Consider the following 13497-nt stretch of genomic DNA (forward strand, 5'->3'; position numbering starts at 1 on the left):
AAACAGTATCCTGAAAAATTGAAAAAGACTTACAGATGTAGCAAGACTCACTGTCGCCAGTGCAGTGGATGAAGACGCAAAAGTCTGCAACGCTTGGGACAGTGACAGTGCCGAGCTGCAGGGAATCCATGCTTCAAAATGGGACTTCCCACAGCGTTAATGCTTCAGTGCCGCAACCACTGCGGTCATGTGACCACAGGTGGCAGCAACACACAAAGACTAATAGGGGCCCATTCTCGTAACTACGAGCTGTGTCAATCCATGTCTAAAGCACTGTTTCCAAACAGTTTGGATGTTTTGCTATTCTGTAAGCCCGTATTGCAAGTCCAATCCATGCGTAAAAGGCTTTTTTAGATGCGGTTTCACCCCCGCTCTGCAAATCTGGTTTATCCAAAAAGCCTCCACCTGGCATTTATTTTATGACAACTCGAATTCTCGTAGCTCTGTTATCAGTACTGCTTTTAAAAACGAGCATTTTTTAAAGACACCTCAAGAGTGGGAGCTAGTCTCACTAGATCCTGTTTTGCATCCCTAAAAGCCACAAAGAAACATCTGGACTTCATAACATGAACTGGCATAGTGTATATGCATTATTACTGTACGTATTCTACATTAGTTTTAGCCATTTTACACTAAAGTTGAACTGATGCTTGCCCAAATAATTAGGTCCACTATAGCAATATTATTACACCATAAAACAGTACATAGAAACTATCATCCCGACTATTAATATTACTAATAATAATCTATTAATATTATAATTAATAAAAGCAATGATCATCATTAATAATTACATTATTTAGCTTGTATAGCACTAAGTGTATGCAGTGTTGTACATATAATTATTTAAGGCATGAGTCCCTGCAACAAAGAGGTTGTGATTTATTTGGGGTTTGGTAAAGTGACTTGTCCAAGGTCACAAGTAAATCACAAGAAGATCACAGAGAGATCACAAAAGGATTAGAACCAGGCTCCGCTGCAGTGTCATTGTTGGCCGAGTGAATTTACACACTCCACAACTCCTTCAATGCACCATAGTAATGTGAAATCACCAGTGGAATCATTACAAGCCACATACTCTAACTAGCTTCCTATTGACTCCCCCCATCAAACACTCACACCATAAACTGCATGTATGTGCCAATATAGAACACAAATGTTCTTCATTGCAACTCCAAAACATGTGTTTAATAGGGCAACTGCAATGATTCTTTTAAACTGCTGCAGGTGTTCATTAACCCCCAACTAAGGTAGAAATACCTAATGGTAACAATCGGTGTGTGTGTGTGTGTGTGTGTGTGTGTGTGTGTGTGTGTGTGTGTGTGTGTGTGTGTGTGTGTGTGTGTGTGTGTGTGTGTGTGTGTGTGTGTGTGTGTGTGTGTGTGTGTGTGTGTGTGTGTGTGTGAACATTTCTCTGACTCTGGCCATAAGATGAACGATCTGAGGGTTGCCATACTCAAAGGTAATATTAAAACACCGAAAGAGAGACGGTTGCATGAATACAAATTTATGCAACTGTTCGGGACACTTACTGTAGCGGTGGCCTAAACAGAGATCGAAATTTTATGAGTCATTACTGACACAAGTGAACTCTCTTCCCATGAGCGCTAAAGGCCATGTCTGTACACACAGCTGTCTCTTACACATACAAATACTCCTTGTTTTTCCATCCCTATACACCAATAGGGACCACATAGTATCTACACACACTTTTAGTTATGCTACAATCTCTCACATTTCCACACCTACCCACACCATTAATATTAACTCTCACTCCACACACACCTTTTATAAAGCACTGTATACATTGTGGGCTCTCCATTCATTTCTATTCACACAGATACACGCACACACTCTTACATCACTAACTCTCAGGAACCATTTAACACCTCTAGCCACAAATCACATCCACACACGGGAGAGGGACAAGCACAGATAACATTCCAAGAGACACTGTTTTTAAGTATACCCTTTGCTTGCTTCATTCATTGTAACATCGCCGGAAGAAGAGATCAGTGTATCTCGAAAGCTCGCACAAATAAAAGCATTTCGTTAGCCACAGAACGGTATCATCTATTTATTTTTTGATTTTTGAAGCTCGGCTAACACGGTACTAATATCTCTACATATATATATATATATATATATGACATAAATTGTTAGTCCAATAAAAAAAGGTATCACCTAATACTGAAGAACTCATTTATTCTGCACTATCGCAACTGGACTAACACGGCTATTTTCTGCTTTATATATATATATATATACACACGTTTGCTACAGTATATTGCAGGTTGCATATTATGTTAAAATATTTTTCACACATCTTTCAACATAACATAAATGGTGCACGCTCCGTTTATACATGAGGGGAAACGTCTTCCTAGTTGACATTTAAATATTTACATGGGGAATATGTAGCTTATTTGTAATGCTCCTCAGTTGGGAGAATGTACACAATGGTTACCCACATTTTTTATTTGACTAATTTTGTGATTGATTTGTTCTGCAGCCTTAATTGTTCATATTTATCTATTTGAGTTCATTAACCTAATAAGAATGTATGTGGTAACAAATTATACCAACTCAAAATTTAGCATCAAGCATTTATTATGTTCCCTCTGCTCCAAAACTAAATGCCAACGCGTGCGGACTGGCTCTTAAACCGCGCTGTTTGGCATTTTTTTTAAAGACGCGTTTTAACAATGTGATTTACAGTAGAGAATATGTTTTGTTTTTTTTCACATTTAATTCCTCTACTTTTAAACATGCTAAAAACTGTGTGGTTTGGAGATGACCACTTCAGAGTTGCTAGAATAGGCCCCTTAGTCTTGCTGCATCAGTGCAAATAACACATTCTTCAGTATTCATTAACAAGTCAGGTACAGATATTTGTAACAGATAAATTAAGTGGAGGGTACAGTACATTTTTTTTTAAACAAATCCCAAACCCATATATTCATTGATTAATCATGGACTGAATGACTTTCTGTCATTAGGGTGCTTTATTGAGGAACGATAATATTGTTTCTTTCCCACTAGCTGTAGGTTGCTGCCACTGCTTGCTGTATTGGAAAAATACTGTAAGGTTAGTACACCTCTGGGATTGTGAATTCTCAATAAGACAAAAGACAAACCTTTTTTTAATCTTTTTATTATTATTCATGTTGCACAGTAGGATTAAATATGAAATATTTTGCAATCTGATCATATAGTGTGTTGCTGATTTACTCCTCCTTTCTTTTTTCCTTTCCAAAAACACATTATGGATTATGATGATGAAGATACCCCCACTGGCTGCTAGAAGAAGAGGACACACCGAGGAACCAAAACAGAAGAAGACTGAAGATGAGATTACCTCCTTGGAGCCGGATAACTACTGATGGATCAAGAAACGCATGTGCAGTGACTGATACGCAGTCTGCGTTTCATGCGTTCCACAGAGAGGCAGGAAAAAGGAAATCGGCGAGAAGATGGACTGTGCATGCGCAAATACTGAAACGCATAGCGCTATGATTGCGTTCAACAAGAAGTGGACCCAGATGGATGACGTCAACAAATATGGATGCAGCCTGAGGACTCGGATGAGGGGAGAATGCGGATGAGGCCAGGAGACACAGGAGTGTCTAAACACCGGACAGAGATTACTTTGTTAAGGATACGGACAGGACATTGGAGGGAAGGACTTTTTCAGCACATGATTAACATCACCTCTGATTGAACAGATTGCATGATGGGGTTTGGGGCACTATTTAAATGTTGTCTGAAGGGATTATGCGTATGCCACTATGTCACTTGATAAAGACCATCAAGGCCGAAACGTTGTGTTGGCTCAATAAATGAGTTTGGATATTTTAAATCTGTTGTGCCCTGTGTTCCTTCTATCATCTACCCAGGACTGATTACAGGCTTTCGTACAAGCACCGGAGCACCGGTAACTGTATCATTTTATGTTCATATTTTGAGGTGTGCAGCATTTCTCTTATTTGACTATACTTATAGTCAGCACAGTAGGATTTTTCATTATTATTTAGCAAAACCATATGAGTGTGGAAGGGACATAGTGAGAAACACCTTGCTGATGTCAATTATGTTCACTATAGCAATACATACTACTAGGGGAGGATTCACGCCACCTTCATTAACATTGTAGCATGTGTAACAAAACTCTTCCCAAACCTCCTGTCTATAATGATAATAACATTATCAACAAGGTTAATACGCTCAAATATGAACTAAATACCAAAGGGGGAAAAAAGCAAAAATAATTTGCAAGCTGCATTTGAAGCAAACCTAGGGATTTAAAACCCTTACACCTTTTTTATTGCTGCATTAAATAGCTACTGTATGTTGAAGCATCATGGGTGTTTACCACCTGATTTTATAGCTCTGGAGTATATACTTGGGAATAGAAATACAGTTCAAAGCTAGAACATTCACAGGCGTGTGTATAAATATAAAACTATTATCGGCTAAGCATTCTAAATTGTGCTTCCAGCTTACATTGCTAAGCTATTAGTTATACATAGACAAACTCATATCTGTGAATAGTTTGGCCTTGAAACAACATTTTTCTGCAGTAGAATATAATGGGGTTTCCAATATGTATTAGAAACGGTGCAATTTTCACCAAACATGTAGCAATCACAGGGCATCTGCATCAATTTAAAAGTAGATACATATGTAGAAATCTTTCCAATCTTGCTTTTTTATATTTGGCACAAGATCTTTTTGGAGCGGAGATTAACACCACATAAACCTGGCAGATATATTTAGCGCAAAGAAAGATGAAAACTGCACCAGGTAGAGGCACAACGTTTGAAACATTGCTTAATATTGCACTGATTTTATCCTCTCCTACCCCCCTATAACCACTATCATAAATGCTCATGGCACAAGTGGAGCAAATTGGGGTAAAAAAGTAGGACAGTATCTTGAAACATTGACACAGAGTTCTGCAGAGTAAAATGTGTACCTGTTTTTTGAGCAATGCTCCAGTATGTGACACTTAATACAGATCTATCTATCTATCTATCTATCTATCTATCTATCTATCTATCTATCTATCTATCTATCTATCTATCTGGCTAATAGCTATAGACAAATTGTTTTATTATACCAAAACATTAGGGTTGATGGTAAGCACATGTGCAAGCTTTATTGAATATGCCATAGTGTAGCTTCATAATTGTTGGATGGATGAAAATCTTGAAATATGCATTACAGTATCTTAACTCACTTTCATTTGAACAGTGCAGTGTCATGCAGAGCAGGCATTTGTGTAACAATATAATGGGAATATATCTGAGAATCTACCAAGAAAAATATATCAGAACTAGTTGAACCTGGCTTAACATATGCAGTTCTTAAAGGTTATTAATTAAACATTACTCTTTATTTTCACTCCCTGTAATGCCTTGCTGTCTTTTTCCCCCTCTTCCGCACTTACTCTGTCCTCCATCATGCCCTGCTCCTTTTTGCACTCTCTCCTCCCCTCTCTTTGCACTCCCTGCCTTACTATGTCTGCTCCTCTCTGTGCACACTACACTCCCTCTTCTCCTACTCATCTCAATTGTCTCCTCCTCTCCATCCTGTTTCTGTTTCCTCCTCCTACTCACCTTTCTGTCTTTTCTCCCCTCTCTCTGCCCTCCCTCCTGTCCCATGTGCACATTGCTCTCTGTTTCCTCCTCCTTGTCATCAATCTGTCTACGCTCCCCTCCTAGCTGTCTCTACTCCCGTTGTTTTGTGCCTCTCCTCTTTGCTGTCTCCTTTCCCCTCTTGCTGTTTCTCTGATTCCTCCCTGTGTCTGTCTGGAGGTGCACGGGAAATAATGGGTGGACCCTAAACCATCCTGTCTATAGTACAAATAGATAGTAGAATTCCCAGCAACATCTGCATGATTAGAGAGGATGGCTCCTCCAAATGAAATGGATGTCCTGGTCTTCTACAGATCACCTGATGTATTTGGATAATGGGGCGGAGAACCCTGGCATCATCATGGATATTACGGTTTTAACCATTGTCTAAAAGATTTTTGTTGCTGTACAGATGCAGCCACGAGTATTAGAAAAAGTGCAAGGCCCATAGAGTAGCAACGTTATGTTTATAAGCAGTTAAAAACGGTTATAAACACTCACAGCAGGGTAGTTGGCACAGACACTTCGGTACTAAGAGTGACCGCAGGAACAGAGATACTTTGTTCGTCTGCTTGTTTAGGCTAGGTGAATCTCAGCCCTCCTCCTTCAATCGATCGGCGATCTCATCCACTTCCGCGTCAGATGACTCGTGACGTCGGCGCGTGTCACCGATCAGGGGTTGGACTACGGGCAGTCACCAGCTCCCTCTCCAAACTCGGCGGTTAGGGAACTCTGCCATCTGCGTCTCCTCAGTAGCTAAGTGTAGCCTCCCAACAGTCAATAGCAACCAGAGCAATGTCCGCCCTACGCGTTTCAAGGACACTGTCCTCTTCGTCAGGGGTACTTCCATTGCTGGTTGCTTGATTCATGGTCATATATATAGTGCAAGAATCAATTTTTAAATGCAATAAATCAATTAAATTACATTACATAATTGGTACATGTTTCCAGTGCCCTCAATAGCATGTATACATAAATAAACCAAGGATTACTTTTATAAAATAGCAATTCAGTGAATGATAAAATTGAGATTTAAACAAAAGGAAAAAAGGGGGGGTCCCCGAATGGGCTCAATGAGGAAATTGCTATGGCTGCTTTTTTATGATCTAAATAAATAAATAAATTTTAAAATATCACTAATATAGATAGATTTTCTACATTATAAAATTATTTAATCATATGTGTTTTTAACTGTGATGTAATGGCAATTATTGTTTTTTATATAATACAAATATATAATTAATATTAAATTATATCAACATGTGTTCTAACTGTGATCTACTGGTAACTGTTTTCAGTGTTCACAGTGATTTTAACGTAGTCAATTTTTATCAGCCAATTAAACAAATATTTTTAAACATTGTATTTAGCAATTCGTTTTTTGTTATTTTTCCTTTTTTCCTTTTGTTTAAATCTCAATTTTATCATTCACTGAATTGCTATTTTATAAAAGTAATCCTTGGTTTATTTATGTATACATGCTATTGAGGGCACTGGAAACATGTACCAATTATGTAATGTAATTGATTTATTGCATTTAAAAATTGATTCTTGCACTATATATACGACCATGAATCAAGCAACCAGCAATGGAAGTACCCCTGACGAAGAGGACAGAGTCCTTGAAACGCGTAGGGCGGACATTGCTCTGGTTGCTATTGACTGTTGGGAGGCTACACTTAGCTACTGAGGAGACGCAGTTCCCTAACCGCCGAGTTTGGAGAGGGAGCTGGTGACTGCCCGTAGTCCAACCCCTGATCTGTGACACGCGCCGACGTCACGAGTCATCTGACGCGGAAGTGGATGAGATCGCCGATCGAGTGAAGGATGAGGGCTGAGATTCACCTAACCTGAACAAGCAGACGAACAAAGTATCTCTATTCCTGCGGTCACTCTTAGTAGTAGAAGTGTCTGTACCAACTACCCTGCTGTGAGTGTTTATAACCGTTTTTTACTGCTTATAAACCTAACTTTACTACTCTATGGGCCTTGCGCTTTTTTCTTTTTTGTCATCCCCTGTCTCTAGTTTCTCCTGGTCCCGAGGTTGGTTCCAGATGTAAAGAGGCTGCACACCCATTTTTTGCGATTCAAGATTGGACTCTTTATTTGGGCACACAATATGTGAAAATCTTCTAGATATTAAGTATCAATTCTTTATTTATTGTTCCAAGTAATTGTTTTCTTTTAAATTCACTGTGTTAATCCCTTTCCCTTTTTTTATTTGTCATTGTATATATATTAATCTATAAGTAAGAGCGCCGGTGGACACAGTTAATGGCAGAGGGGTTAACACCCACCTGTTCCTGACTGTGTCAAACTCATTCATTAACCACATTAACGAGTATTAGAACACTTGTACCTGGGAAATTCTGGGAGATTCTGGGGCAGTCTCACAGTAAATGCCTCAACATTTCTGTGAGATTCTTAATGGCCCATTGGATTAACACAGCGGGGAAGGGGGGGGGAACTGAATGGGAATGCAAGGACCCCTGTTGTTTTAATCCTATGGGCCATTAAGAATCTCACAGAAATATTGAGGCAATGTTGCAGGAATTTTGCGGCATTTACTGTGAGACTGCCCCAGAATTTCCAAGGCAAGCGTTCTAATACTCGTGGCTGCACCTGTACATGCATCTTTTACCTTTGCATATACATTTTATATCTACATACTACACCATGGGAGGGTCAGCTCATGTTTGTCTTTTCTCTATAGGTACCTGATATGCCATAAATACACAATGAGTATCTAAAATTATTATAGTCCTCAAAACATATCTTTAAAATTAAAATGCAGAATGTATTGGTTGATTGTGTTATAAATGTGGCAATTCACTTCAACTTAGTTTACCTCATTTTAACTGACTTCAAAGTCTCCTCAATCCCTTTTATATCTAGTTTTGCTGCTATCCCATGAAAATAAAATGACTGCAGAGAATGAATTCATTCGGAGGAATAATGATATGGATGATTTACTGCTGCATCATTTCACTGCACTATATTGCTATCATCTAGAAATCACCAGGTCTATGGGTTGTGTGAACCCCAAGAATTCACATGTCATACATTACAGTACTGTTAAATATTGTGAACTTTGCATCCTCACAAATGCCACATCATTTCAATGACAGTATGTTGTTTACATGGTCATTTTATATATAATTCTCAAGCACCTGTGACTAGAAAATACTCCAAAATATTAGTGTGCAATTTATTTCTTAAAAAGAAAAATGGGATGGTATTAGCTAGGAAGTTCTACAGCAGGCCTGCACAACTCCAGTCCTCGAGGGCCGCAAACAGGTCAGGTTTTCAGGATATCCCTACTTCAGCATAGCTGGCTCAATTAGTGGCTTGGTATGACTGAGCCACTAATTGAACCAGCTGTGCTGAAGTAGGGAAATCCTGAAAACCTGGCCTGTTTGCGGCCCTCGATGACTGGAATTGTGCAGGCCTGTTCTACAGTATATCCCTAATTATTAACCGCCACTTGCTTGAAGTTGGCATCCAGCAGCCAATGTAGTGCTGTATTGTTCACAAAATACAGAAAGCAGTGCCCACAAAAGACCATAGTTGGAGCAAAAACATGTAAAACATATCATGTAAAATATATTGATAATTATAGTTAAAACAAATATATATGCAAGGACAAACTACTGTAAATCGCACATTTTCTCTAAGTAGTGCTCACGATAGACTTTATCCTCTGAGTTCAGCTGTATCTAAGAAAATTGAACTCTTTCCCAGTTACGTTATTAATTTTTATGTTCATTGTTTAATCCAGATGGCCACCTAGGACAAGCTGACATACAGTATAATAAAATGAAAACCCCACAGGCAATTATCCATAGGGTGACATGGGATGATGCCTTATTCACCTCTGTCAGAGGGGCCAAATGTTAATGGGAAGCTGGTGAATTTAGGCGGGAAAGGTGCAGGTTGTTACTATGTGGAGATGAGGTAGTTGTTTGGGAATTGGTTGAAGGTGTGTTGCCATGAATATGGGAAGAGTAAAATCATTGGCTTAAGAGATTCAAGTTTAGGTGAGAATTTGGGGATATAAATAAAAGAAAGAGGCAAGCTATTATCCCTCACCTGTGAAGACTGGATCAAGATCCTGCTATTCTCAGTAACAAGGGTCTGATACCATGACGTGGGTGACAGAGATGGAGCCTTTAATCCTTGCGTTAAAGGAACAAGCACAGCAATATGGTGGCACAGATTGAGTACGTAATCCTGCCCAACGGAAGGCAAGTTGAGGAATCCATATCACGGCGAGGTCAGAGGTGGCGGAAGCACGTCAGCGCATAGGGGTAAGAGAATCTACCCTGATTCTAAAAAACATGTTCAAGAAAAAACGGTGCCCACAGCACTCTAAATAAATCACTTTCAAACAAGTGTACTGAGAATGATATTTTCGCTATTAGCAAGCAATACACTCAAGTAAAAAAATAAACAATACTAGAGGTGATACTAGAAAACTGTGTTCTAAACACTCCTCTTATCTCAATGCCATCCCAGTGGGAAATAGGAACACGGGAATACTTAAAGATGAAACATCAGATACATCACCAGCAGAAACACAGCTGCAAACATAAATACAGCACAACCCTGTTATAACGCGATCCGTTACAACGCGGATCCGCTTATAACGCGATGCAAGCGTCGCTCCCAATTTTTGTAATTATGAATACTTAACGGCACGATTATTGGTATTTTAAATACTTTATTGTACATTGCATACAATTGTACATTATTTCTAACACGATCCGCTTATAGCGCGATGTGATTCTTTGGACCCCAAGCACAGCGTTATAAGGGGGTTGAGCTGTATAGACATAACTGCCTATTCAATAGTGTGGGAAAGGAAATGTCCAATAAAGGGGTGCTATGTTTCTGACATTAAGGCCCTTCTTCAAGCCCGTTCCCACCTCTCAGTGGTACTTCCATCATAAGAGTCCTCTGGCTCATCCGAAAAGCAAATGCTCAATCCAGCAGCTCATAGTATCGTAGTAAGGCATACACTGCAATTGAAACCACACCTGTATTGATCACCACAAGCATTTGTCTGGGTCCAGTGACCCTGATAAGTGGCTTTTATTACCATTCCAGTGGACTGCTAAAAGATGTGGGGTGCCCAAAACAGATTTTAAAAAAAGTAGGCCCTACTGACAATCTTTGCTTTCTTGGGACAGAATTGATACTAGGTTAATGGAATTCCATCTGCCAGATGACAAGTTGCAGAAGTTAAGCGAACTTGTGTCTGAAGCAATTGGAAAACAGGTTAGGCTCATACAGCCACAGTTAGTGTTGGGACATTTAGCTTTTGCATCCCGATGTATGCCAATGGCAAGGGTATTTTCTAGGAGATTAGCATTCGCATCAGTAATAAGAACCTGAACTGGCAGGTTAGTGGGTCTACAGAAATGAAAGATGATCATTAGGTATGGAATACCTTTTAGAAAATTACAATGGCTTCTCCTGCTGCCAAGAAAGTGCATAGTTAAAGCAGACTGGATGCTGTTTACAGATGTGGCATGTTCAGCAGGTGATAGTTCATACTGGAATGGTCATTGGCTAGTGTTATGGTCAGATTGTCTTTCACAAAAACAGTAATGCTTGTGGATTTTTCCCAATATTGGTCTTATAAAATTTGGGGGATGCAGGTTTAGGGAAAAAGGTGTTATTTAACTGTGATGACTTGGGGGTAGTATTAGCAATAAATAACCTGACTGCTAATTTAACTCCAGTGGTGAGATTATTGAGACGTGGTAATCAGGTGTCTTGAACTAGATATGTGGGGTAGAGCTAAGTATATTCCAGGCATTTCCAACCTAATAGCAGAGAAACCCATTCTGTTAAGTAGATTCAAAATGAGACAGGGAGAGTTGCAAATGTCCCCTGTTCCTGTGGGATTTAGTTTTACCGCAATAGGTAATTTAATAAGACAATCTTTATCACAGGCATCTTGGTTGGCATATGCAAATGACTGGAACAGCTGTTTAAAATAAAGTTTCTAGAAATGGACAATGAAGCGTTACAAGGGAGTCTCATATGCTTCATATTTAATTTGGTAGAAGAAGAATTATCAGTCGCGGACATTGCTAAGAAATGAATGGGGATTGCTTTCTTCCTTAAATTGATGGTGCAAAAGGATTGAACAAAATCCTTTTTGATTAAACAGCTTTTAAAAGTTATGCAACTGGTAGAACAATGGCTGACCAAATAAGGACTGTAACGTCAGGTTGGTTCATTACGTTTTTTTTTTTAAATCTGGATAGTGTTTCTACATTTGAATCAAACTTTATTAAATCAGTTTTTGTTGACATGGCTTGCAGCCTTAAGGATAAGTGAGCTACGGTAATATTAGCGAGTAAAATCGCCCTGAGACTCTTTCCATTGCTGATGTGGAGGTAACAGATGACAGAGTATGTCATTATGATATTTTAAAAAACAGATAAGTCAGGGAGAGGGTGGAATTGCATCTAGGTAGTTTGCCAGGAAGTCCGTTTTGTCCAGTATATAACATGAAAGACATTTTAAGATGCAGACCTCAGGTTCAGAGCCCCTATTTGTGCATGAAGATGCGTCAGTGCTAACCCAGTTCAATTCATTTATGTTTTCAAGTCTTGTTTAAATGCTTTGGTTATTGCTTTTAATGGCATATGTCCGCATTCATTTTGCATTGAAACAGCAACAGAAATCCCCCACCTGGGTTTAAAAGAAGCCATCATTAAAAGAATTGGGCGCTGGGAGTCGCAGCGCTTTAGTTGGTATATCAAACCTAATTTAGTGCTGGAATAATTCCAGCATTCATGCTTTTCAGGTGTGAGGTAGGTAATTTGGTTAATAGGACATTCATTTGTCCATTGGGCAGCTATGTGAACTAGACAACGTTCCTATGATACCAATCTAGGTTGGCAGCCGAAAAATGTGCAGTGCACTGGTTGGGACACAAGGGACTTAAGTGGAAACAAGTTTTGCCAGGGTAGTGCTAAATTACAATAGGTTTGGATTTCTGTGCCAGCCCTGAGGAAGTAAGGATAGCACATACGGAACGGGTAAGGATAAACAGAGAGAACGTGCAGTCACCTAAACTTACAGTATTAAGGCACGGACGTGAGGAGAGGAAAGGAGATACACCACATGTGGCATTTGTGTTGCCATAGCGACTGGAACAGGAAACGTAAGAGAGCGCATGGCTCCCGACGGTTTCAGGAAGCAGCGTTAACAGCTGAGGACGCTGGGACATGCAGGGACTCTTGTGAAACACCTACTACAGATAAGCTTAAAAGAATATTCAAATTTTACGAGCATTACTTGACACTTCTAGATATTTTAATTGTAGTAAAAGGCACAGCACCATAGAGGCCTCTCTGTATGCCCTGCTTCTCTTTCATAGAATAATAGGTTTTGGTTGTTAGAAGTGATATGTATTATGCATTATGCAATGACATTTATAATGTGCAAACTTTGGAATTCATTCATATAATAAAAAGGGATTTGTCACAAGTTGCCATTGCATTCCTTAAGGCAATTTTAGTGTGGTCAGAAGAGGTGCTTTGGTTAGTTTGGTTGATTCCGAAAAGTTTAAAGCCTTTAGAGCATTGCAGGAGGTAACTGAACAAATCAGTGGTGGGGTTTGGTGGTGAGACATTTTCTGGCCTGTATATGAAGGCAATAGCACATTTATCAGATATTGGTTTAGACATTTTAATGTAGAGAATCAAGAAGGGGTAGGAGAAGCATTTATTTGGTCTGAAGGGCTGAGCCCAATTCAGGTATTATTGTCTCGATTGCAGCTTATTTCTGAGCATGGTATCAGGAATGGTAAAATTGTTGGTTAGGTTGTGATGGTAATTTAGGG

At 39.3% G+C, this 13497-nt stretch overlaps 1 protein-coding gene across 2 annotated transcripts in view; it reads right to left on the reverse strand.

The window, feature by feature from the left end:
- Positions 1-13497, reverse strand: part of PCDH15 (protocadherin related 15) — a 1763546-nt gene that overhangs the window by 509798 nt on the left and 1240251 nt on the right. The gene's annotated exons all lie outside the window — the stretch shown is intronic.

The sequence above is a fragment of the Ascaphus truei genome, chromosome 8 (genome assembly GCF_040206685.1).
Source record: "Ascaphus truei isolate aAscTru1 chromosome 8, aAscTru1.hap1, whole genome shotgun sequence".
NCBI classification, from domain to species: domain Eukaryota; kingdom Metazoa; phylum Chordata; class Amphibia; order Anura; family Ascaphidae; genus Ascaphus; species Ascaphus truei.